We start from the raw sequence: 25070 nt of genomic DNA on the forward strand, positions 1-25070 counted from the left end.
CGAAGGTATAACGTTGAGACATTGTCGTGACCGTGTGTAGTGTTGTATGAGTTGTATCGTTTGTTGCACCATATGTTGCCTGTTGCATGTTGTCCTCTTATGTTGTGCCTGACACGTGGGAACCCGGTATCGGGATCACCCCTTCTTTATTTACCGTTCCCGCATGCGTTCCCAGTACGTTGGCACGAGATCTCGACGAGTTGTCGGGATAGGAACGTTGACGTGGCTTCGTTTCTGTTTTGCCGCCATGGTTCGCTCTCGCTCGCCGTGGCGACATATGTTTCTTGTCCTCTTGCCGTGGTGCGATGACTTGCATGCATGACACATTCATGGCATATATATCGTGTGTTGTATGTTTCTTGTGCCGTAGCTCCGATCTATGTTTCGCGTGTTACCCGACTAGGATGTCATGTAGGATCATCGCTCACCCCTTGCCTTGTTAACAACATTTAATATTGCGTGTTACATAATCGGGAGTGAATTAAATAATTAATCGTGGAGCTTCGTCGATATGCAACTCGTTGCATATCAAGCTTCACTTAATGTGTAGTGTTTGCGTGAGGTGAATTGCCATGCCATCCCTTGCATCTTTGAACTGAGCATGCATCATAGTAGGTTATGCATCATGTTGTGCATCTTGTGGTGAATATCTGTGTTGATGTTGTTTTCGGTTTGCTCCGTCTCGATAGAGTTCCGCAAGCGTGTCGGAATGTGAGGACCCGTTCGACTAGGTTGGTTCGTCTGCTTCACCGAGTTGTTCTTCTTCCAAGCGGGATCTCAGGCAAGATGACCATTTCCCCAGATACCATTACTATCATTGCCATGCTAGTTATATCGCTTCTATCGATTATGTCTCGTTGCCTACCACTTGTTAAATATCAGCCTCTCAATCATGCCATGATAACCTTCAACCTGTTCGACCTAGCAAACCACTGATTGGCTATGTTACCGCTTGCTTAACCATGTTGTTAGCGTTGCTAGTTGCAGTTGCAGATGCTTCCATGTGATAACATGGGTTCCTTGTTATATCACCCTATTTAAATGCTATTTAATTTAATGCACCTGTATACTTGGTAAAAGGTGAAAGGCTTGGCCTTTCTAGCCTGGTGTTTTGTTCCACCTTTGCCCCCTTAGTTTCGGCTACCGGTGTTATGTTCCATAAACGAGCGCTCCTAACACAATCGGGGTTGTTATGGGGACCCCCTTGATAATTCGTTTTCGATTAAAGTTGGTCTGGCAAGGCCCAAAATTGGTACTACATTTGCCCAACATAATAACTTTGTTAATACTGAAAGCATAGGGCGTCATGAACCCGAGGAGTAATTTCACATAATACAGGGAGGGCCAGTGCTGATGGTGCTGGTCCAAAACAGAGCACTGTGCGGGGCCACCGTGAGGAAACTCGAGGTTTGGCACTCGTACGCGTAGCTTATCCGTCATGTCCTGAGAACGAGATACGCGGCTCCTATCGGGATCGTCGACACGCCGGGCGGCCTTGCTGGATCAGTTTTACCTTTGACGAGATATCTTGTGCATCAGGATTCTGGTGATGCTTTGGGTAATCTCAGAGTGGAGGTTTTCCACTAGGGAATCCGACGAGATCGCGAGCTTCGTGATTGAGGATTTCTATGCGGCTTGTGGTAATTTGTGATGGACTAGTTGGAGCACCCCTGCAGGGTTAAATCTTTTCGGAAAGCCCTGCCCGTGGTTAAGTGGCAACGTGGAAACTTTGTTTAACACTGGTTCTAGATAACTTGAAGTTAACTTAATTAAAATATGCCAACTGTGTGCGTAACCGTGACTATCTCTTTCGTGAGTTCCTTCTCCGATCGAGGACACGGTGGGGTTATGTCTGACGTAGGTAGGTGTTCAGGATCATTCATTTGATCATCAGTATTTACGTCCATTATGCGTAGATCTTCCCCCTCTTATTCTTGTACTCGTACGTTAGCCACCTCACATATGCTTAGTCGCTTGCTGCAGCCTCACCACTTAACCATACCTCACCCATTAAGCTTTGCTAGTCTTGATACCTTTGGAAATGAGATTGCTGAGTCCCCTGTGGCTCACAGATTACTACAACACCAGTTGCAGGTACAGGAATGGTCACTTGACGCGAGCGCGTTGATTTTTCATTTGGAGTTGCTTCTTCTTCTTCTTCTCCTTCATCGATCTAGGATGGGTTCCAGGCCGGCAGCCTGGGATAGCAAGGATGGACGTCGTTCTTATTTTTCTCGTTTGTTTTCGTCCGTAGTCGGACCCTGCTCTTACTTTTGATGTTTATGTAATGTACTAATGTGACTCTGATGTAGCTTGTGGCGAGTGTAAGCAAATTCTATTTATATCTCACCTTTTCAGTACATGTACTGTAACGATATCCATTCTTGCGACACGACGAGATGTGCTTCTATCCCTGACAAGGCCTTCGTGCCAAATTAAGGATAGGGTCGCATCTTGGGCGTGACAAGTTGGTATCAGAGCAGTACCGACCTAGGAGCCCCCTTGATTGATCGAAGTTGGCCGAGTCGAGTCTAGTAAAAAAACTGCTTTGAGTCTAGTTATATATCGGAGAGTAGGATTCTTTTTTCTCCTCTTCTATGCTCTGGTGAGGAATCTTGACGTAATAATTTATTGTACTCCTCTTCTCACTCAAATTTTTTTTAGGATCACGCGGATATTTTTGGAATCTATATGATGCCGATTTGACGGAGTTCTGTCTTGGTGCCTCCTATCTGCTTTAAGTTTCAGGGGAGTTCAGCTCCAGGGGATTCTTGAGCACATCGTTATCATTCAGGTTTCTTAGTATCTCAGAACGAAGGATGTTCGTAATTGCTTCAATACTAGTAGTGGCGAGATAACCCCGATGTCCCTAGTACTGGTGCAGATTGTTTGGGAGTACTACCATACTTTGTATCGTTGTGATGGGTCTGTTGTAGATGAAGGTCCGAGATTCTGGTTGTGTGTTGACGGATGTGATACAGGTGACGGGTTAGTATAGGAGTTGTGTGATATTACTCCTTGTATCCGTGTACCAGATTGCATGACCAGATATTTCGGGAATTCATAGGTCGAAATTCAAGTAGTTGCTTATAGGACAATCTTCCAACAAATGCATGATGTTAGGTTGGGGTTCGACATCTAGTGGATTCGTTTGTTCACGGTCGACTTACAGCGGTACACGTTGTGTCTTAAAGAGTCATTGAAGCTTGCTACGACTCGGGGACGCTTCGTATGTCGGGTGCACTGCCTTGCACTTGATGGCTACTGAAAAATCGAGCCCGTGCGATCCTGTCCACGAAAATATCAGACGAAATCTTTCTCATGAGTTTGTTCAGGCTTGTTTCATAAGCCTCACCCCTATTTTTGTTGGAATATGGTAATTCAAGTTGCTTCGATGTCAATGGTGATTTCAGATCTTTCCTAATCTGTGTTCTCATATTTTTATGTGAATGCAAATTATTTGCTTAATCAAATGTCTTATCAATTCTTTTCAAACGGAGTCATCGTATCAATTCCATTCAACCGGTCTGCTTCTCTTCAACTGAATTCAATCCTCTCTAAATTGTTGCAGATCATTCTCTCTTTTATGCCGGAGTTCATCTCATCTGTTCCAAGTCGTCTTTGTTTTTCCCCGCCCTCCCACCCTTTCCTTCAGTGATTGGATTTTCATCCAAGAGTTTTCTTTTCTTTGTGCTTCCGCTATCTTTTCTTCCGTGTCGTATCCCGTGATTCATTGTGAAGATTCTCAGGAGCTTCATGTTCATCCTTATTCAGTCTTGTTATTTTTCCGGTGAATTCAATTTAGTTGTTCGTGTCATCTTATCCATTCATCCGTGTAATTCTTTCCTATGTTGGGAATTCTTATGAGCCTATCTTGTTATTTATTCCTCTCTTTTCGATCCGGAGCGTTGAAGGTATCTTAGAAGTTTTTGTTTCCAATCTTTTCAATTATTTCGAGGTGTTAACCTCATCTAGTTCTCTTCATACCGGTGCATTATCTCTCTTCTAAGCAATCTTTTCTAACGGTGGTTTCTTTGAGTGGGCCCATAACCCACAGGTTCTTTCCCAGGATCTTACCTGGCTCTTTTAATCCTTGCCCAGAGATCATTAATTCTTTTCAACTATGACGTAAGTATGGTTTCCATCAGTCATATCCCTTCGTCAAGATCTATTTGAATTAATTCTCATATTGGTTCAGCCTTTCATTCTTCTTTATCCCGGAGTGTCTCATTAATTTTTGGTGGTGTTGTTCTCATCATCATTCTCAGCTTGCAAATTTGAATGAGTGGTTTCTCGAATCTTGGTCCGTTCTCTTGAAGATTTCATTTCAACTTGGTGTCGTCATCTTATTTGTCGTCAGTCATGGGTAATTCCTTTCGTGCTACGCGGTGCTTCTCTGAGTTGTTTTTATTTCTCGTTTCTCCGAAGGCCATCATTTTAGAAGACTCTTCGTTCTCAGCTTTCAGCTTTCATCCTCTAATCTTCTCAATTGTTGTCTCTTCGTTCGTCTCTCAATTATCCGGTGCCTTGTTCTAGTTTTCTCTCAGGTGACTCATGATCTCTTCTTTCTCATGTATCTCTAGTCATTCATGGTTGCCTCATTCATTTCAATTCTCACCGGTGTCTCTTTCAAGATTTCTTCTAGTTTGTGCTCATATCTCTCTTCAAGTTTCTTTCAAGAGGAATAAGTTGTATGCTAGATCCGTTGCTTGTCATCAATTTAATTTGATGAAGGATAAGCATGACATAATTCTTACTCCTGTTTCATAATGATTTCAATTCTTCTTCCGGAGGGCTCATGATATCAATTCTTTTCTCAGGTGCCTATCTTTCTTTTCCGGAGTTCCAAGTTCTTTTAAGTATCTCTTTGTGAGGCTTCATCTAAATCTTGGCAAGGTCATAATCTTATTCTTTTCTACCTTCATATTTGTTGCATCATTCTTTTGTATACAGAGGTCCTTCATGGTGATTCATCAAGATTTCAATTCATTCTGAAGTGTTCTTCAAGATTCTTGCTGGAGAACCTAAAGTTTTCTTCTCTTGCATTTCCAAGTGCATTTGTTCTTCCTTATCCTTTGAGGTGGTATTATAGCATTCTTGTTAGTGTAGGAGCCTCGAAGAGATTTCCTTTCTAGAATGAGATAATTAAATCCACCAATTCTATGATCATGAGATATTTTTTTCAACTCATGATTTCTTCATTGAGCTATCTTGGTTTGGATTTCACCTAAAGTTTTTCCTATGGATTGTGCTATCATGGTGCTTGTCATTTACCCAAGTTCTCAATGCACCCTCGGTGTAAGAAGTTTTGATATCTTTTCTTTCTTCTATTCTTGTTTCTTTTAGTGGGTGGTTGTCACCTCATATTTGTTGAGATGATTTTCATAAGCCCACTACTATCTTGTTCTTTCGTTGTTGGTTTTCCAACTACTCCGTCTATTCTTCTGTCCGGAGGCTCTTCAATTCTATTGTGATGATAGTTGGCATTCTTTTCTTCATTCTCTTCTTCCGCTTGAGCTAGTTCATATTCTCTTGTTCCGGAGGCATTGTGATGTTGCTCTTTTGGGTCTATCATGTCGTTCTATCAAGATCATGTTGTTCCCTTGTTCTATTTACTTATTTGTTGTGTATATTGTCTAATTCTCTCGTCTTATCGAATTTTTTGTCTCGTTTTCCTACCGAAGTGCTGCCGAAACTTTCTGTGAATTCTTGCTTCTTTATCATATAATTCCTCATCTCTTTGCAACCTTCAAGGATTGTTGGTTTCACTCGTTTGTCAAAGAAGCGACTAAGTTTTTACCTCTTGTTCTTTCTTTTCCTCTTCCCCCTTTCATTCTTGGATCTCGGGGCGAGATCCTCTTGTAGTGTAGGAGAGTTGTGACAGCCCAATGCCGACGCCCCAAAAGATTCCCCCTTCTTTTCCGTTTACGTCGTGTGATTAGAATTATTCGTTGCATCATCATGTAGTTTGCATCATGGCATTATGCATGGCATTACGTCATCCGTGTTATTTGTTGGTGTTGCTTGTTGCCGTGTTGTGGGGTGTTAGTGCCTTGTGTGTGGCGTTGTTCGTTGGCATGATGAGAGTGGGTGCAACAGAGCCGCTTCAGACCCTGTTGCACCGCGGACCTAAAACCCTTCTCTCCCCTCTTGTCTCATTTTTGTGGTTTTGCTAAAGTTCAGTTTTAACCCCCGTCAAAAGATTCGTCTTCTTTTAAAAGATCCTTTTATTAAATGTGGGGGCAACCCCTTGGGTTTTCGTTATTTCTTCCTTTTGTTTATTTTCTAAAACATCTCATTTCTTTTCTCCTTCAAAGAGCATTTATTTTATTCTTTAAATAAAAAGGGGGTTTATTTTATTCTTTTGTAAAAGGGTTTATTTTAATTTTTCAAAAGGTTAATTTTATTCTTTAAAAAAGTGCCCAATCTATTTTATAGTTTGGGCATAATTTTTGTTTTAAGAAGTCAAAGGCCTTTATTTTTTATTTACTTCCAAACATTTTTCTTTTTGATTAAGCTTCGTGTTTTTTTCTTAAAGGGAAAAACCCCCAAGAGAGGAGGAGCCTGCAAGGCCCAGCTGGCCGACCCAACACACCCCCTGCCCTAGCGACCAACATCTCTCCCCCCGTGCGCCATCTTCTTCCCCTCGTCCCGAGCCCCCTCTCATTCTCCCCCCCCCCTCTGCCCGATCCAGCTGCTCCCGCCGTTCCCCTGCCCGAGCTGCTGCGTCCCCGGGCACCGCCCTCGGCCTCGACGCCCTCGCCCTCGCCTCGCCGTCTCCCCGCGCGCCGCAGCCTCCCTCTTCCCGCATCGCGAGGCCCCCCTCTCCATGCCTCTCCTCTGCCCCTCCGGCCACCAGAGCTAGCGCCGCCGCATCCCTTCTGCCTGCGCCGAGCTCCTCTGCCCTGCTGGAGTTTCCAGTGCCTCTTCTGGCCAACCAGCAGCTAACCCCCTCGCCGGCCCCTGAGCTTGCCTCCGCGCCGCATCCCTCGCATGGCTTCGCCCCGCCGCCAGCAGGACCTCGCCCGTGCTGCACACCACCTGCAGCCCGAGCTCCCCTCGCACGTGGCCTGCCGCCCTTCCAAGGCCGTCGCGCCTCGCGCATCCCTAGCAGCACCACAGCAGCCTTGGACCACCACAGCCCCTTGCAGAATCGTTGATATTGCGTGCTGCCGCCGCTGAAGCCTGCTGCTGTAGATGGTGCTCGCTGTTGTCGCTGTCGCGTTGCCTGCTTTGCTAAGTTGTTGTTGTTGTGCGTTTTGCTGCTAGCTGCTGTAGCTATTGCGTGTGCTGGCCGCCGTTGTTTCTGTTGACCGTGCTGCCGTTAGTTGCTAGGTTAGTGCTAGCTGCTGCTTAGGTTGCTGTAGTTGTTGTTGCTTGCTTGCTGCTAGGTAGTTTTTGTTGCTGGCCTTGCTAGTTAGGATAGGTGATGCTAGCTTGTTGTCGCATAGCTGGCTACTGTTGGTATTGATAGCTGTTGCTGCTAGCGTAGTCTGAGGTAGGTGCTTGCCTGCTTGCCGTAGTGTGCCGATGATAGTTGCTGCCGCCGGGGTTGCGGTGGTGTCGCTGGTTTCCGTCATCGAAGTTCGCAAGTACTCTCCCCGCCACCGAGGGTCATCGACGAGTTCACGAGTACCACAACGTCCTCGACGAACCCCGAACATCGACGGAGACGTGATCGACTACCGACGCCGAAGACCTTAGAACCACGACGCCGAGCGAACGACTACCGTCGACGAGACCGTGTACGACTACTTCCACGACGACCGTTGGTCCGCTACGACCCGAACCCCTCCGACATACACGCTTCGAAGGTATAACGTTGAGACGTTGTTGTGACCGTGTGTAGTGTTGTATGAGTTGTATCGTTTGTTGCACTGTATGTTGCCCGTTGCACGTTGTCCTCTTATGTTGTGCCCGACACTTGGGAACCAGGTATCGGGATCACCCCTTCTTTATTTACCGTTCCCGCACGCGTTCCCAGTACGTTGGCACGAGATCTCGACGAGTTGTCGGGGTAGGAACGTTGTCGTGGCTTCGTTTCCGTTTTGCCGCCATGGTTCCCTCTCGCTCGCCGTGGCGACATATGTTTCTTCTCCTCTTGCCGTGGTGCGATGACTTGCATGCATGACACATTCATGGCATATATATCGTGTGTTGTATGTTTCTTGTGCCGTAGCTCCGATCTATGTTTCGCGTGTTACCCGACTAGGATGTCATGTAGGATTATCGTTCACCCCTTGCCTTGTTAACAACATTTAATATTGCGTGTTACATAATCGGGAGTGAATTAAATAATTAATCGTGGAGTGTCGCCGATCGAGCTTCACTTAATGTGTAGTGTTTGCGTGAGCTGAATTGCCATGCCATCCCTTGCATCTTTGAACTGATCATGCATCATAGTAGGTTATGCATCATGTTGTGCATCTTGTGGTGAATATCTGTGTTGATGTTGTTTTCGGTTTGCTCCGTCTCGATAGAGTTCCGCAAGCGTGTCGGAATGTGAGGACCCGTTCGACTACGTTGGTTCGTCTGCTTCACCGAGTTGTTCTTCTTCCAAGCGGGATCTCAGGCAAGATGACCATTTCCCCAGATACCATTACTATCATTGCCTTGCTAGTTATATTTCTTCTATCGATTATGTCTCATTGCCTACCACATGTTAAATATCAGCCTCTCAATCATGCCATGATAACCTTCAACCTGTTCGACCTAGCAAACCACTGATTGGCTATGTTACCGCTTGCTTAACCATGTTGTTAGCTTTGCTAGTTGCAGTTGCAGATGCTTCCATGTGATAACATGGGTTCCTTGTTATATCACCCTATTTAAATGCTATTTAATTTAATGCACCTATATACTTGGTAAAAGGTGGAAGGCTTGGCCTTTCTATCCTGGTGTTTTGTTCCACCTTTGCCACCTTAGTTTCGGCTACCGGTGTTATGTTCCATAAAAGAGCGCTCCTAACACGATCGGGATTGTTATGGGGACCCCCTTGATAATTCGTTTTAGATTAAAGCTGGTCTGGCAAGGCCCAACATTGGTACTACATTTGCCCAACATAATAACTTTGTTAATACTGAAAGCATAGGGCGTCATGAACCCGAGGTGTAATTTCACATAATACAGGGAGGGCCAGTGCTGATGGTGCTGGTCCAAAACAGAGCACTATGCGGGGCCACCGCGAGGAAACTCGAGGTTTGGCACTCGTACGCGTAGCTTATCCGTCGTGTCCTGAGAACGAGATTCGCGGCTCCTATCGGGATCGTCGACACGCCGGGCGGCCTTGCTGGATTAGTTTTACCTTTGACGAGATATCTTGTGCATCGGGATTCCGGTGATGCTTTGGGTAATCTCAGAGTGGAGGTTTTCCACTAGGGAATCCGACGAGATCGCGAGCTTCGTGATTGAGGATTTCTATGCGGCTTGTGGTAATTTGTGATGGACTAATTGGAGCACCCCTGCAGGGTTAATTCTTTTCGGAAAGCCGTGTCCGCGGTTATGTGGCAACGTGGAAACTTTGTTTAACACTAGTTCTAGATAACTTGAAGTTAACTTAATTAAAATATGACAACTGTGTGCGTAACCGTGACTGTCTCTTACGTGAGTTCCTTCTCCGATCGAGGACACGGTGGGGTTATGTCTGACGTAGGTAGGTGTTCAGGATCATTCATTTGATCATCAGTAGTCACGTCCGTTATGCGTAGATCTTCCCTCTCTTATTCTTGTACTCGTAAGTTAGCCACCTCACATATGCTTAGTCGCTTGCTGCAGCCTCACCACTTAACCATACCTCACCCTTTATGCTTTGCTAGTCTTGATACCTTTGGAAATGAGATTGCTGAGTCCCCTGTGGCTCACAGATTACTACAACACCAGTTGCAGGTACAGGAAAGGTCACTTGACGCGAGTGCGTTGATTGTTCATTTGGAGTTGCTTCTTCTTCTTCTTCTCCTTCATCGATCTAGGATGGGTTCCAGGCCGGCAGCCTGGGATAGCAAGGATGGACGTCATTCTTATTTTTCTCGTTTGTTTTCGTCCGTAGTCGGACCCTGCTCTTACTTTTGATGGTTATGTAATGTACTGATGTGACTCTGATGTAGCTTGTGGCGAGTGTAAGCCAATTCTATTTATATCTCATCTTTTCAGTACATGTACTGTAACGATATCCATTCTTGCGACACGACGAGATGCGCTTCTATCCCTGACAAGGCCTTCGTGCCAAATTAAGGATAGGGTCGCATCTTGGGCGTGACATGTTTGAATATGGAACGGTCGTAACTCCAAGGATGAGTTAAAGCTACACAAGTGTTGAAGTGAGCTCGTAAACCACATGCCCAGGATTTAATAAAGACCAAACATTACCTTGTTGAAGAAAGAAATTTGGAAGAAGTTGTGGTTTCATCATTAAAAGTTTCTTACGGGAATATGAAAACCCGATAGATGTCAAGAAACAATAGATGTTTTGGTCAGCTTGCAGAATCAATGGATTTATCCAAACTTCGTTCATGGACAAGTGATATTCTGCAATGCTTGTGAGGATGGGTGATATGTCTCCAATGTATCAATAATTTATGAAGTATTCATGTCATATTTTCCTATGTTTACAATACTTTATATGGTTTTGATGCACTTTATATTGTTTATTTAGAAATAACCCTCACTCACGTTGTTTTCAGCAGAATTACCGTGGTGTTATTTTTTGTGCAAAAAATAAAAGTTCTCAGAATCGCCCGTAAATTTTTCATGATTTTTTTGGAGAAAATGAGAAATAATAACATGTATGCTATAAAGATTAATAATAACCATGAAACTTGTCATCATGATTTTAATTTTCAATTGGATTATGCCACTCAAGTATCGCATGATAGTTATTTTTGAGAAATTTCTCCCACTACTATCAATGAGAAAAGAATTGCTTATGCAGAGAGTAATGAAAATTCTATGCTTGTGGATCATGAAAATAATACTTTATGTGATAGTTATATTATGGAATTCCTTCATGATGCTACTGAAAATTATTATGAGGGGGGAACATATGCTTGTAGGAGTTACACTAATATCAAGTTTCCTCCATATGTCTTCAAAGTTTTGAAGTCATGCTTGTTTTGCCTTCCTATGCTAGTTGATTCTTACTCCCACAAATTGTTTGCTCAGAAAATCCCTATGCATAGGAAGTTGGTTAGACTTAAACGCGCTTGCCATGTGATTCATGATTCTCTCTTGCATCTTTCAAATACTATTCTTATGTGAGCATCATTAAAATCATCATGCCTAGCTAAAAAGCTTTAAAGAAAAGCGCTTGTTAGGAGATAACCCAATATTTGTACTTTCTGTTTTTGTGTGTTAACATGATTAAGCTGCTGTAGTAATCATGTTTTATAGATTTTATTTCAATAATGTGCCAAGTAAAGCCTTTCGGATAGTGTGGATACTTGTTTGTTTGATCCTGTGCAAAAACAGAAACTTTTGCATCCAGTATATGAATTACGTGATTTTACTGGAGAGTCAAAAAATTCTGAAATTTTTACAAAAAATTTCCATGCAAATTATCTAAGTTTTCCCATTTTTCAAAAAATTTAGATTCAGGGAAGTATGTTGTTCATTGGGATCTTCACACACTATTCTCTTTTTTTTGACAGATTCTGTTTTGTGAGCATAGTTTTCTTGTTTTAGTGTTTCCATAGCTTATATTGAGTGATAAAAATCATGGGAATGATAGGATACAGTAGGTGTTATGTGAGAACAATTATGAATCTTGTCTTGAGAGTACCTAAGTGTATGGTCTATCTTTATTAGACTAACCCGTCTCACGAAGTTCCGTTAAGTTTTGTGTGATTAAAGTTTTCAAGTTTTGGGTGAGATACCGATATGAGGTTAATAAGGAGGAGAAAGAACCTACTCAAGCGTCTAAGCTTGAAGATGCCCCATAAGGCATCCCCTCTTTCGTCTTTAACATTATCGGTATACCTTACTTGGAGCTATATTTTTATTCATCACATAATATGTGTTTTGCTTGGAGCGTCATTTTATTTTGTTGCCATCTATTAGATATTAGTTATAATCTTTTTGTTCAATAAAAATTTCCAAGAATTGCCTTTATAATGCTTGAATTGCATGTGTGATGTGTGTTGTACAAAAAATAGAAAGTTTAGCTCTAGTATTTGAATTATCAAATTTTACTGGAACGTGGGAAGTTTCTGAAATTTTACACACTACTGTCATACAAATCATTTATCATGTCCTATATTTTAAGAATTTTTGAAGGTATAGAAGTACGTTGTTTAAATAGATTGCTACAGATTCTCCTGTTTAGGCAGATTGCTGTCATAGTTTTGTTATTTACTTTTCCTAGAGTTTTCATGGCTTATATTAGTGGATATAAATTGTTGAAATGATAGTATACAGTACCTAATGTTTGGAAAAATTATGCAACTTGTTTTGGCAGTACATGAAGTGTTGATTTATTCCTATGTGTACTAACCTATCTCACGAGTTCTTTTCGATTTGCAGGGATGAAGTTTTTGAGACTTAGGTGAAATGGGGATATGAGAGGATTGAACGAGATACAAAAGGTCAAGCTTGGGGATGCCCAAATCACCTCAAGTAAATATCACAAGAAGTCTCAAGCATCTAAGCTTGGGGATGCTATGCATACCTCTCTTCGTCAACAAATATTGGTTAGCCAATGCTGAACCTAAATTTGTATTTGTCCATATGATACGTGCTATTCTTGGAGTGTATTTGTGTTTTGTTTGTTGTTTAAATAAAAATCTCAGATCTTAAAATCTTCATTGAGAGAGAGTACTCACATAGCAACTTAATTGTGTAATTATGCACTGATCTTGACTTATATCTTTCTAAGAGTACTTTGATGTTTACTCTTATGATACACTTATATCCTAAGAGTAAATTGTGAATGAATAAAATACAATAAATCTGAAATTATCAATGTGCTTTATGCCTTGTAGTAGTTTAACATTTACTCATATGATACAATAAATCTGAAATTACCAATTGTGAATGAATGAAATAAAATTCTTTTTGCCACTTAAATTAGAATTCAGAAACTTTTATTTCTGCCTAATTAGTTATTTACAAATTTTATTTTTAGAAACTAGATCAAACTACACACTTGGTCAAGTGTTTTCTAACATAGAATTGTTTTGCTCACATCTTGAGTTCTAGAATAGCTTTTATTTGATTCTTATGCTAGTGAAAGATTTACTAAAATACTTTCTGTTAAGTCTTAATTTTGAAGTTTTGCTTCTATTAAAAATAGATTATTCACAAAAAATCTATTCCTGGTTGTTTGGACAAAGTTTATTGTTTTGACTTTTGTCTTAAGTATTTCCTTCATCTCAACACTAGTATTGTTTAGTACTTACCTTTCTAATTTAATTGCTAGAATGATTGTTAGATTGAATGCTTATGAATGCCATGTTTGATTATAATAGATTTCATCGGAGAGTGACAAATAGTTCTATCAAGTTTTCTGAGAGCGATAAAACTTCATCAACTTGCCTGGCTAGTTCACTTTGACCATTTGATTATACCTATTTTTACTTCTATGTAGTGTCACCTTTCCAACAATCACTCCGGTGTGTTATTGAATTCTTGTAGTTGAGTAGAATGCATGGGGTAGGAACCCATCTCCCTGTTATCAAGCCTCGGGACGTTATTTAGTTCTAATGCTACACTATAGTAGACGGGCTTTGGTATGAGTGGCCATGAGTGGTGTGGAAAGGAGGACTCTACGTCAAAGACGACTACTCCATGATGGCATCTTCAAGGCCTGCATCTTCAAGACCTCAAGAATTCAAGACTCGAGACAAGATTTCAATACACACTATTGGGTGAAGGATGGATTTGATGGGCACCCTAGAGCAACTAGTGGATGGCCAGGATGCATGGAGAAGAGCCATGACATCTTGTGGAAAGCTTCACCCAGACTCAAAGAGACGGAAGAATACTTCATGCCCGGAAGCTTACATGTGCAGCCACAAGTCAATATGGGCTTTGTCTTGGTTGGCCTTAGTTGTGACTCTGGCGGGACAGTTCTAGCACATGTGGACGAATGGTAGGGTCGGATGGGCACCGGAAGGTGGTCGGGGGAACTCTTTGAAAGACCATGTTTTGTTCGTCTTTTACTCAAACACCTGGCAGTGCGAGGACTTACAAGGAGGGAACAATTCTCGTGGGTAAAGTGCACAACACTCTCAGACTTAAAACCTGATCGATTAGTCGTGTCCCCGGTTATGGACAATTTTGAGCCTCCAGACTTGGATCTATCTCGGAACTCTCAACACCAGACTGATAATTAGTTGTGGGCCACTTGTAATGATTTGGGCTATGAGACATCGTTTGGTGGAACCATGTCATAGTAGATAACTCCGTAGTGCATACTCGTGATATTTCTTTAATGTAGGGAAAATAAAACCAGCTTTAATACCAAAAAAAACAGACACGGAGACACAAAGTCTTATTGCATATAGAATAGCATTTATCTTCTTCTTCTATTGTGATCTTGTTGGTACATTCAATGTACTAACCTACACGGCTGCAACGTATCATGTTGCACGTATTCAATAACGAGTAAGAGTTACGATATAAGTTTATGGCTACACTCAACTTGCCATTGGCATTGATGGGACTCCACACCATTATTGATTTGTTCCCGTTGTGATAAATAAGGTATACTCTGGATCTACAATACTTATTCTACATTTGATGTTATGGTATTTCATCGAAGTACTGTGTGTGCCAGCATACTGATCCAGGGATGGTAAAGAAAGCACAGAGGCACCGATCAATTCGGGTCGGGTTGCTACAAAAATTCGCTACTGTCCATAAATGCATTGGTAGAGTAAGACACACAACTTCATGTTCGATCGCCGATGAGTTTGAAAAAGCCAGATATGCATAATGTATGTAAAAATAGAAAACTATGCACATGGAAGGACTAATTATCATGTTCACTGTTGCAGTACAGACTTATGTGGAGTCATCTCGAGGTGTTAGCACATCATAGAAAGCTCACAACAAAATTACAATGTATACTCCTCATCCTCGGTGTGTATTGCATTAATAGCTCACACTCAATGGACAGTGTTGCATAAAATGGCAAGTGGTGAAAGTATAAGGATTCATTTTGCTAATTGCAAGAACTTCTCCTAGAAAACTTACTAATGAGATGAAAGCAAGAGAAATAAAAGGACGAGCACATCATGCATGATGGTTGGTGAAGGAATAACTGTTGCATGAAGGAGACCCTTATCATATACTCCTTTTTTCTGAATCCACATCTAGTTTCAGAAACACATCTTAGTATGCAATACAACAAAAGAATAAAAATAAAATATTGTTTGCATGTGTATAAATACTTGTTGAATCGCCACGATGAGCTCTTTCTTCCCATAGTTATTGTCCAAGGAGGATTCGTCACATAAAAATCATATTTGATATCGTTATTTAGGCCAAAATGGTATCTACCTTGGTGTACCATGTCAAAGAGGATGGGTGTTTGCTACATCACCATATCATGGTCATGATACCAAGTTTAATTTGTCACCTTTGGATGCACATCATTGATTTATGGATCAGATCTTCACCTTCATCTTTGAATCCACTGTATTACACTATGGCCTCCTCTTTATGGTTTGGCATTGGTTAATTTTTTTTCAAATGTCCCCTTCTCCTTTCCCTTAAACTAATTAAGAATTACACGATGGTGGGTTCTCATAGTTTCATGCCAAACAAGTTAGGATGCATAGAGGCGATAAAGTGTATGCGTACAAATCTCATCTGAGAGGAACTTAGAATACATTAGGCATCAGTGTATCTAAAGGATGAATTTACAAGGGAGGAGGGGCTTCCCATGAATGCCTTGCATGAGGCATCGATGTGCCCCATGCAACAGCGCGGGCCCTAAGCCGGTGTGTTTGCAATTTGCTTGCATGGATTCTGATGGCAAGTGCTACGGCAACAGACAACAACGCCAGAGATTGACACGTTGACGGAGACTGGGATTGCATTGGTTTTTCCCTTGAAGAGGAAAGGGTGATGCAGCAAAGGAGCAGTAAGTATTTCCCTCAGTTTTAGAACCAAGGTATCAATCCAGTAGGAGAATCTCGTCAAGTCCAGAGTACCTGCGCAAACACAAAAGAGCTTCCACCCAACGCTATAAAGCGGTTGTCAATCCCTTCAAGATTGATTGCAAAGTGAGATGTGAAGGCGGAAAGTGCAACAAAGTAAAAGTGTAAGGCTGAAAATATGATGTGAAGTACACCCGGGGGCCATAGTGTTCACTAGAGACTTCTCTCAAAATAGCAAATATTACGGTGGGTGAACAAATTACTGTCGAGCAATTGATAGAACCACACAAAGTCATGACGATATCTAAGGCAATGATCATACATATAGGCATCACGTCCGAGACAAATTAGACCGATACTTTCTGCATCTACTACTATTACTCCACACATCGACCGCTATCCAACATGCATCTAGTGTATTGAGTTCATGACGAACAGGGTAACGCCTTAAGCAAGATGACATGATGTAGAGGGATAAACTCAAACCAATGATGAAAACCCCATCTTTTTACCCTTGATGGCAACAACACGATGCGTGCCTCGCTACCCCTTCTGTCACTGGGTGAGGTCACCGCATGGTATGAACCCAAAACCAAGCACTTCTCCCATTGCAAGAATCATAGATCAAGCTGACCAAACAAAACCCACAACTCGAAGAGAATTACAAGGATATGAAATCATGCATAAGAGAGATCAGAAGAAACTCAAATAAGATTCATAGATAATCTGATCATAAATCCACAATTCATCGGATCTCGACAAACACACCACAAAAGAAGATTACATTGGATAGATCTCCATGAAGATCATGGAGAACTTTGTATTGAAGATCCAAGAGAGAGAAGAAGCCATCTAGCTACTAGCTATGGACCCGTAGGTTTGTGGTGAACTACTCACGCATCATCGGAGAGGTCATGGTGTTGATGAAGAAGCCCTCCGTATCTGAATCCCCCCTCCGGCAGGGCACCAGAACGTGCCCCAGATGGGATCTTGCGGAGACAGAAGCTTGCGGCGGTGGAAAAGTACTTTCGATGATCTCGTGATTTTTTTCTGGGATTTTAGGGAATATATAGGCGGAAGACCTAGGGCAGAGGTGGCCCAAGGAGCCCACAAGCCTGGGAGGCGTGCCCCCTGGCCGCGGCTAGGGGGCTTGTGGGGTCCCTGGTGGCCCCGTGCCTTGGTTCTCAAGTTCCCCGATCTTCTTGTGTTTCGGAAAAAATCTTTTTGGAAGTTTCGTTCTGTTTGGACTCCGTTTAAAATCCTCCTCTGAAAAGGGTCAAAAACATGGAAAAAACAGGAACTAGCACTTGGCACTGAGTTAATAAGTTAGTCCCAAAAAAGATATAAAAGGCATACAAAACATCCAAAGTTTGACAAGATAATAGCATGAAACCATCAAAAATTATAGATACGTTGGAGACGTATCAAGCACCCCCCAAGCTTAACTCCTACTCGTCCTCGAGTAGGGAAGTGATAAAGACAGAATTTTTGATGTGGAATGCTACCTAGCATAGTTGTCCTTTGTAACTTCTTTCGTGTGACATGAATGTTCAGATCCGTAAGATTCAAAACAATAGTTTTCTATTGACATGAAAACAATAATACTTCAAGCAAACTAGCAAGGTAATCATGAACTTTCAAAATAACAAGGCCAAAGAAAGTTATCCCTACAAAATCATATAGTCTGGCTATGCTCCATCATCCTCACACAACTAATTTAGATCATGCACAACCCCGGTATTGGCCAAGTAATTGTTTTCGCACTCTTACTTTCTCAAACTTTTTATAACTATCACGCAATACATGAGCATGAGGCATGGATATTAGCACTGTAGATGGAATAGAGTGTGGTGGTGGTTGTGAGACAAAAAGGGAGGAGATGGTCACATTGACTCGGTGTATCAAAGGGCTATGGAGATGCCCATTAATAGATATCAATGTGAATGAGTAGGGATTGCAATACAAAGGATGCACTAGAACTATAAGTATGTGAAAGCTCAAATGGAGAACTAGTGGGTGTGCATCCAACTTGCTTGCTCACGAAGACCTAGGGCAATTTTGAGGAAGCCCATCATTGGAATACACAAGCCAAGTTATATAATGAAGATTCCCACTAGCATATGGTGGTGACGAAACGAGAGGCTCTCAATCATGAAGAACATGGTGCTATTATGAAGCACAAGTGTGGAAAAAGTTAGTAGCATTGTCCCTTCTCTCTTTTTCTATATCTCTCTCTCTTTTATTTGGGCTCTTTGGCCTCTCTTTTTTTTGGGGGGGGGGGGCTCTTTGGCCTCTTTTTTTTTATTTCCTCACATGGGACAATGCTCTAATAATGATGATCATCACACTTTTATTTACTCACACCTCAAAGCTTAGAGCGATGATGACTCTATAGGAAATGCCTCCGGCAGTGTACCGGGATGTGCAACGATCTAGCTTGGCGTATGACGTTGAAACATCTCGCTAGCTATCTTACGATCATGCAATGGCAATATGAGAGTGACGGCACAAGTCATGAGACGGAACGGTGGGAGTTGCATGGCAATATATCTCGGAATGGCTATGAAAATGCCATAGTATGTAGGTATGGTGGCTGTTTTGAGGAAGGCATATGGTGGGTTTGTGCACCGGCGAAAGTTGCGCGGCACTAGAGAGGCTAGCAATGGTGGAAGGTGAAAGTGCATCTATACCATGGACTCACATTAGTCATGAAGAACTCACATACTTGTTGCGAAAGTTTTTATTAGTAATCGAAACAAAGTGCTAAACGCATACTCCTAGGGGAAGGGTTGGTAGGTGTTAACCAGCGCGCGATCCCGACCTCAACACAAAGGATGACAATCAATAGATCAATTATGCTCCGACTTCCTAACATAGCGGTTCACCATACGTGCATGCTGTTGGGGAACGTCGCATGGGAAACAAAAAAATTTCTACGCGCACGAAGGCCTATCATGGTGATGTCAATCTACGAGAGGAGATTTGGATCTATGTACCCTTGTAGATCGCACAACAGGAAGAGTTAAGAAACGCGGCTGATGTAGTGGAACGTCCTCACGTCCCTCGATTCGCCCTGCGAACCGTCCCACGATCCGCTCCGATCTAGTGTCGAACGGACGGCACCTCCGCGTTCAGCACACGTACAGCTCGATGACGATCTCCACCTTCTTGATCCAGCAAGAGGGGCGGAGAGGTAGAAGAGTTCCCTGACAGCGTGACGGCGCGCCGGTGGTGGTGATGATCTACTCCGACAGGGCTTCGCCTAAGCTCCGCAAAAATACGATCTAGAGGAAAAACTACGTGGTATAGGGTCGAGCAGCACGTGGCAAAGTTGTGTCTCAAAAACCCTCAATACCTCTAGTATGTATAGGAGGGAGGGAGGGAGGGGAGGAGGCAGCCTCAAACCCTCAAGGTTTGGCCGAAATTGGAGGTGGAGCAGTCCTACTCCAATCCTACTTGGAGTAGGATTCCACCTTCCCACTTGGAAACTCTTTCCACCTTGTGTTTTTTCCTTCTCAAACCTAATGGGCCTTAGTGGGAACTTATTCCAGCCCACTAGGGGCTGGTTTATCTCTTACCATAGCCCATGAGACCCCTTGGGGCGTGACACCCCTCCCGATGGTCCCCGGCACCCCTCCCGGCACTCCCGGTACACTACCGATGAGCCCGAAACTTTTCCGGTGACCAAAACAGGACTTCCTATATATCAATCTTTACCTATGGACCATTCCGGAGCTCCTCCTGACGTCCTGGATCTCATTCGGGACTCTGAACAACTTTCGGTTACCAACACCTATAACTCAACTATACCGAAACGTCACTGAACCTTAAGTGTGCAGACCCTGCGGGTTCGAGAACTATGCAGACATGACCCGAGACACTCCTCGATCAATATCCAACAGCGGGACCTGGATGCCCATATTGGATCCTACATATTCTCCGAAGATCTTATCGGTTGAACCTCAGTGCCAAGGATTCATATAATCTCGTATGTCATTCCCTTTGTCCTTCGGTATGTTACTTGCCTGAGATTCGATCGTCGGTATCCGCATACCTATTTCAATCTCGTTACTGGCAAGTCTCTTTACTCGTTCTGTAATAAAAGATCCCGTGACTTACACTTAGTCACATTGCTTGCAGGGCTTGTGTGTGATGTTGTATTACCGAGTGGGCCCCGAGATACCTCTCCGTCACACGGAGTGACAAATCCCAGTCTTGCTCCATACTAACTCAACGGACACCTTCGGAGATACCTGTAGAGCACCTTTATAGTCACCCAGTTACGTTGCAACGTTTGATGCACAAAAGGTATTCCTCCGGTGCCAGTGAGTTATATGATCTCATGGTCATAAGAACAATACTTGACATGCATAAAACAATAGCAATAAAACGACACGATCAATATGCTACGTTCATAGTTTGGGTCTTGTCCATCACATGATTCTCCTAATGATGTGATCACGTTATCAAGTGACAACACTTGCCTATGGCCAGGAAACCTTGACCATCTTTGATCAACGAACTAGTCAACTAGAGGCTCACTAGGGACAGTGTGTTGTCTATGTATCCACACATGTATTTGAGTTTCCAATCAATATAATTCTAGCATGGATAATAAACGATTATTATGAACAAGGAAATATAATAATAACTAATTTATTATTGCCTCTAGGGCATATTTCCAACACATGCTACGGGAATCACTAACTTCAACACAAGTATTTCTAGATTCACAACACCCTACTAACATAACTCTTAATATCACCAAATCCATGTCTCAAAACTAATTGAGAGGAATCAAGACTTCTCTTTCTACTCAATGCACATGAAGATGTAGGTTTTTGTATCCTCTTTGGGTACCTATCATATTTGGGACTACTTTCATAGCATAAGCCAACTACCAAGTCACGCACCGCCGTGCTCTAAAAGATCTAAGTGAAGCACAAATAGCAAAATTATCTAGCTCAAAAGATATAAGTGAAGCACGATGAGCATTCTAGCAAAATCACGGTGAGTGCATGTCTCTCTCAAAAGGTGTGCAGCAAGGATGATTGTGACACAACAAAAAGAAAAGACTCCTACGATACAAGACGCTCCAAGCAAAACACATATCATGTGGTGAATAAAAATATAGCTCCAAGTAATGTTACCGATGGATTGAAGACGAAAGAGGGGATGCCTTCCCGGGGCATCCCCAAGCTTAGGCTTTTTGGTGTCCTTGGATTTGGCTTGGGATGCCTTGGGCATCCCCAAGCTTGGTATCTTTCCACTCCTTATCTCTTTGTCCATGAGAGCATCACCCAAAACCTGAAAACTTCACAACACAAAACTTAAACAAAAACTCGTGATATCATTAGCACAAGAAAACAAACTACCACCTCCTTAGGTACTGTAGCAATCTTGATTTCTATTTATATTGGTGTTAGATTACTGTATTCTCACTTTCCCAGGGCTAGTACTCCCCGGTACTACCCATAGTTTCATCAAAACAAGCAACCAACTCAACAAAAACAGAATCTGTCAAAAACAGACCAGTCTGTAGCAATCTGTATTGAAAGGATGTGGATGTCGCCTAGAGGAGGGGTGAATAGGCGCTTTAAAATAATTAAGGTTTAGGCTTGAACAAATGCGGAATGAAACTAACGTTTAATATGTCAAGCACAAAACCTACAAACAACTAGGCTCACCTATGTGCACCAACAACTTATGCTAAGCAAGATAAACAACTAAGTGATAGCAAGATATATTACAATAAACAATATGTCTATCACAAAGTAAAGTGCATAAGTAAAGGGTTCGGGTAAGAGATAACCGAGTCACGGGGAGACGATGATGTATCCCGAAGTTCACACCCTTGCGGATGCTAATCTCCGTTAGAGCGGTGTGGAGGCACAATGCTCCCCAAGATGCCACTAAGGCCACCGTAATCTCCTCACGCCCTCGCACAATGCAAGATGCCGTGATTCCACTAAGGGACCCTTGAGGGCGGTCACCGAACCCGTACAAATGGCAAACCTTGGGGGCGGTCACCGAACCCGTACACGTGGCAACCCTTGGGGGCGGTTACCGGTACCCATACAAATTGCTCGGGGCTATCTCCACAACCTAATTGGAGGCCCCGACGCTTGCCCGGAGCTTCACACCACAATAATTGAGCTCCGAGACACCACCAAGCTTCTAGGATGCCAAAGCATCCACGAAGAACAATATCTAGGGTACTAAGTACCAAAGGTAGTAAGCTTCTCAACTTGTCACTTCCACGTATCACCGTGGAGAACTCAAACCGATGCAACTAATGCAATGGCAAGAACACACGAAGTGGTCAAGTCCCTCACACTCAAATCCCTCCACAACAACAAAAGCTATGGAGAAATATGAGAGGAAGAACAAGGAGCTCACAAAGAACTCCAAGATCTAGATCCAAGGGGTTCCCCTCACATAGAGGAGAAAGTGATTGGTGGAGATGTGGATCTAGATCTCCTCTCTCTTTTCCCTCAAGAACAAGCAAGAATCATTGGAGGGATTGAGAGTTAGCAAGCTCTAAGAATGTCAACAATGGAGGTAGAACAAGAGCTCAACGGATAGATGAGGCCAAGGGGGAAGAAGACCCCCTTTATATAGTGGGGGAAGAAATCAGACCGTTACCCCCACTTACAGCCCGAGCCCAGCGGTACTACCGCTCGCACTCCAGCGGTACTACCGCTGACCAGGGGCGGTACTACCGCTGGCACTCCAGCGGTACTACCGCTCGTCCCAGCGGTACTACCGCTGGGCCCCTGGTAGTGCAAAGGCACTACCATCGCCAAGAAAGTCTTGGCAAAAAGGTCCAACGCAGTACAACCGCAAAGATGACGGTACTAAAAACTTGGAGCGGTACTACCGCTGGCCAGGGGCGGTACTACCGCTGGGACAGCAGTACTACCGCCAGCTCTAGCGGTACTACCGCTAGGGCCAGCGGTACTACCGCCAACTCTAGCGGTACTACCGCTAGGTCCAGCGGTACTACCGCTCGCCACTGAAACAGCCATAACTTTCGCATACGAGCTCCGAATCGAGCAAACCCAAGCTTGTTGGATTCAGGACGACAAGAGCTATCCAAACAGCGACCATGCAGATATGAAAATGCCAATGATATAGAGATGTGAGTCATCTATGAATGAAGAACCGGCAAAAAACTCCAACATCGAAAACATCATAGTAGATGCATATGGACTCCGTTTTCGATGAACTCGAGCTTGTCACGAAGATGACCATAAGCTCTAAAACTCACAAAGAGAAACACCAAACAAGAACCAAGAAGTATGATGCAAGGATGCAAATGGTTTGAGCTCTCAACGGACGATACGATCAAGCTACTCACTTGAGAGCCCCCCTTGATAGTACAACAATCTATCCTAAACGGAAAACCTATCAAGGGCAAACCTATACCTTGCACCTCGTCCTCTTCAGCTAGATGATGACGATCTTGGCTTCCTCAAGATGGACCACCTTTCTTGATTGTGTTGGCTTGATGAAGACTAGTTGATTGCTCCCCCATACTCACTATGGGTGAGCCACTCTTTAGCATATCTTCACAAGTCCATTGCCACCACAATGGACGGCAAGCTTCAAGCATGATATCTTCGTGCTGATCCACTTGAACTTGCACATCGCAATCTTGATGACGATCACAACTTGACGTCATACTTCATGGGTTGTATGAGATCTTCTCTTTGACGCAAGCCCATGGAAACACACCTAACCCCCACATAGAACTCTCACGAAGACCATGGGTTAGTACACAAACACGTAATGGACAATGCTTACCATACCATGGGATCACTTGATCCCTCTCGGTACATCTTGTACGCTTTGTGTGTTGATCGTCTTGATTTACTCTTTGTCTGAGATCTTGATCAACCTTGTGTCTCTATGACCATTCTTTGGATAATACCTTGAATACCACCTTGGTCATCATATAAACTCCTTGAACCCAACAGATGGACTTCAAGAAGTGCCTATGGACAAATCCTATAAATATAACTTAAGGCAACCATTAGTCCATAGGAATTGTCATCAATTACCAAAACCACATATGGAGATATATGCTCTAACATGTATACTTCATATACTTCTGGTACCTCAAAAGTTCTGAAACAATTACGAATGCCTAGGAAAAAGGCATATCAACCAGCAGAAAAAATAATCAACTCAAAAGCTCTTTCTGAATAAAAATGGAAAATAATCTCATGAGCGAAAAGTTTCTGTTTTTTCCAGCAGGATCAAACAACCATCACCAAGACTAGTCATAAAGGTTTTGCTTGGCTCAAACACAAAAATAAACACAAAAGACACAATCACAACAGAATTATGATGGTGTGGACGCAACAAAACAGAAAGAAAAAGATAAATTCATTGGGTTGTCTCCCAACAAGCGCTATTGTTTAGCGCCCTTAGCTAGGCATAAGGCGATAGAATCACGTATCGTCATCTTTGGTGCTCAAACCATAAGTGGCGTGATCACTTATCATCTTAAGGTTTTCATCTTTCTTGCTAGATGATTCACCACTATTTTTAGGAACAAAAACAGACTTGGTGACCTTATTGTGGGCAAAGTTTGGAGTATTCTACACAGCGGCAAAAGCGGAACCCAAGTTGGTTATAACATCCTCTAGTTTGCCAATCCTAGCGGAATCATGACCTAGTTTTTCATTAACTGTGGGTTCCTTCTCCTTTAAATTTTTCAAAACCATTCCCACCTTGGATCCGTACTGAGTGATTTGATTGTGGATCTTTTTATCCAAATTCTCAATGAGTTCGATCATAGCAACTTTATTTTCAATGACGTCCAGCCTACGCATCACATGTTCCAGAGTTAAGGTAGTTCCATTAACCATGAGTGGGGTGAGCCTACCAAATTTATTACAGCTCCGTAAGAATCAATGGTATGGCTACCCAAGAAATTTCCGCCTACGATGGTGTCAAGAATATACCTAT

Source organism: Hordeum vulgare, chromosome 5H (genome assembly GCF_904849725.1).
Source record: "Hordeum vulgare subsp. vulgare chromosome 5H, MorexV3_pseudomolecules_assembly, whole genome shotgun sequence".
In the NCBI taxonomy this organism is placed as follows: domain Eukaryota; kingdom Viridiplantae; phylum Streptophyta; class Magnoliopsida; order Poales; family Poaceae; genus Hordeum; species Hordeum vulgare.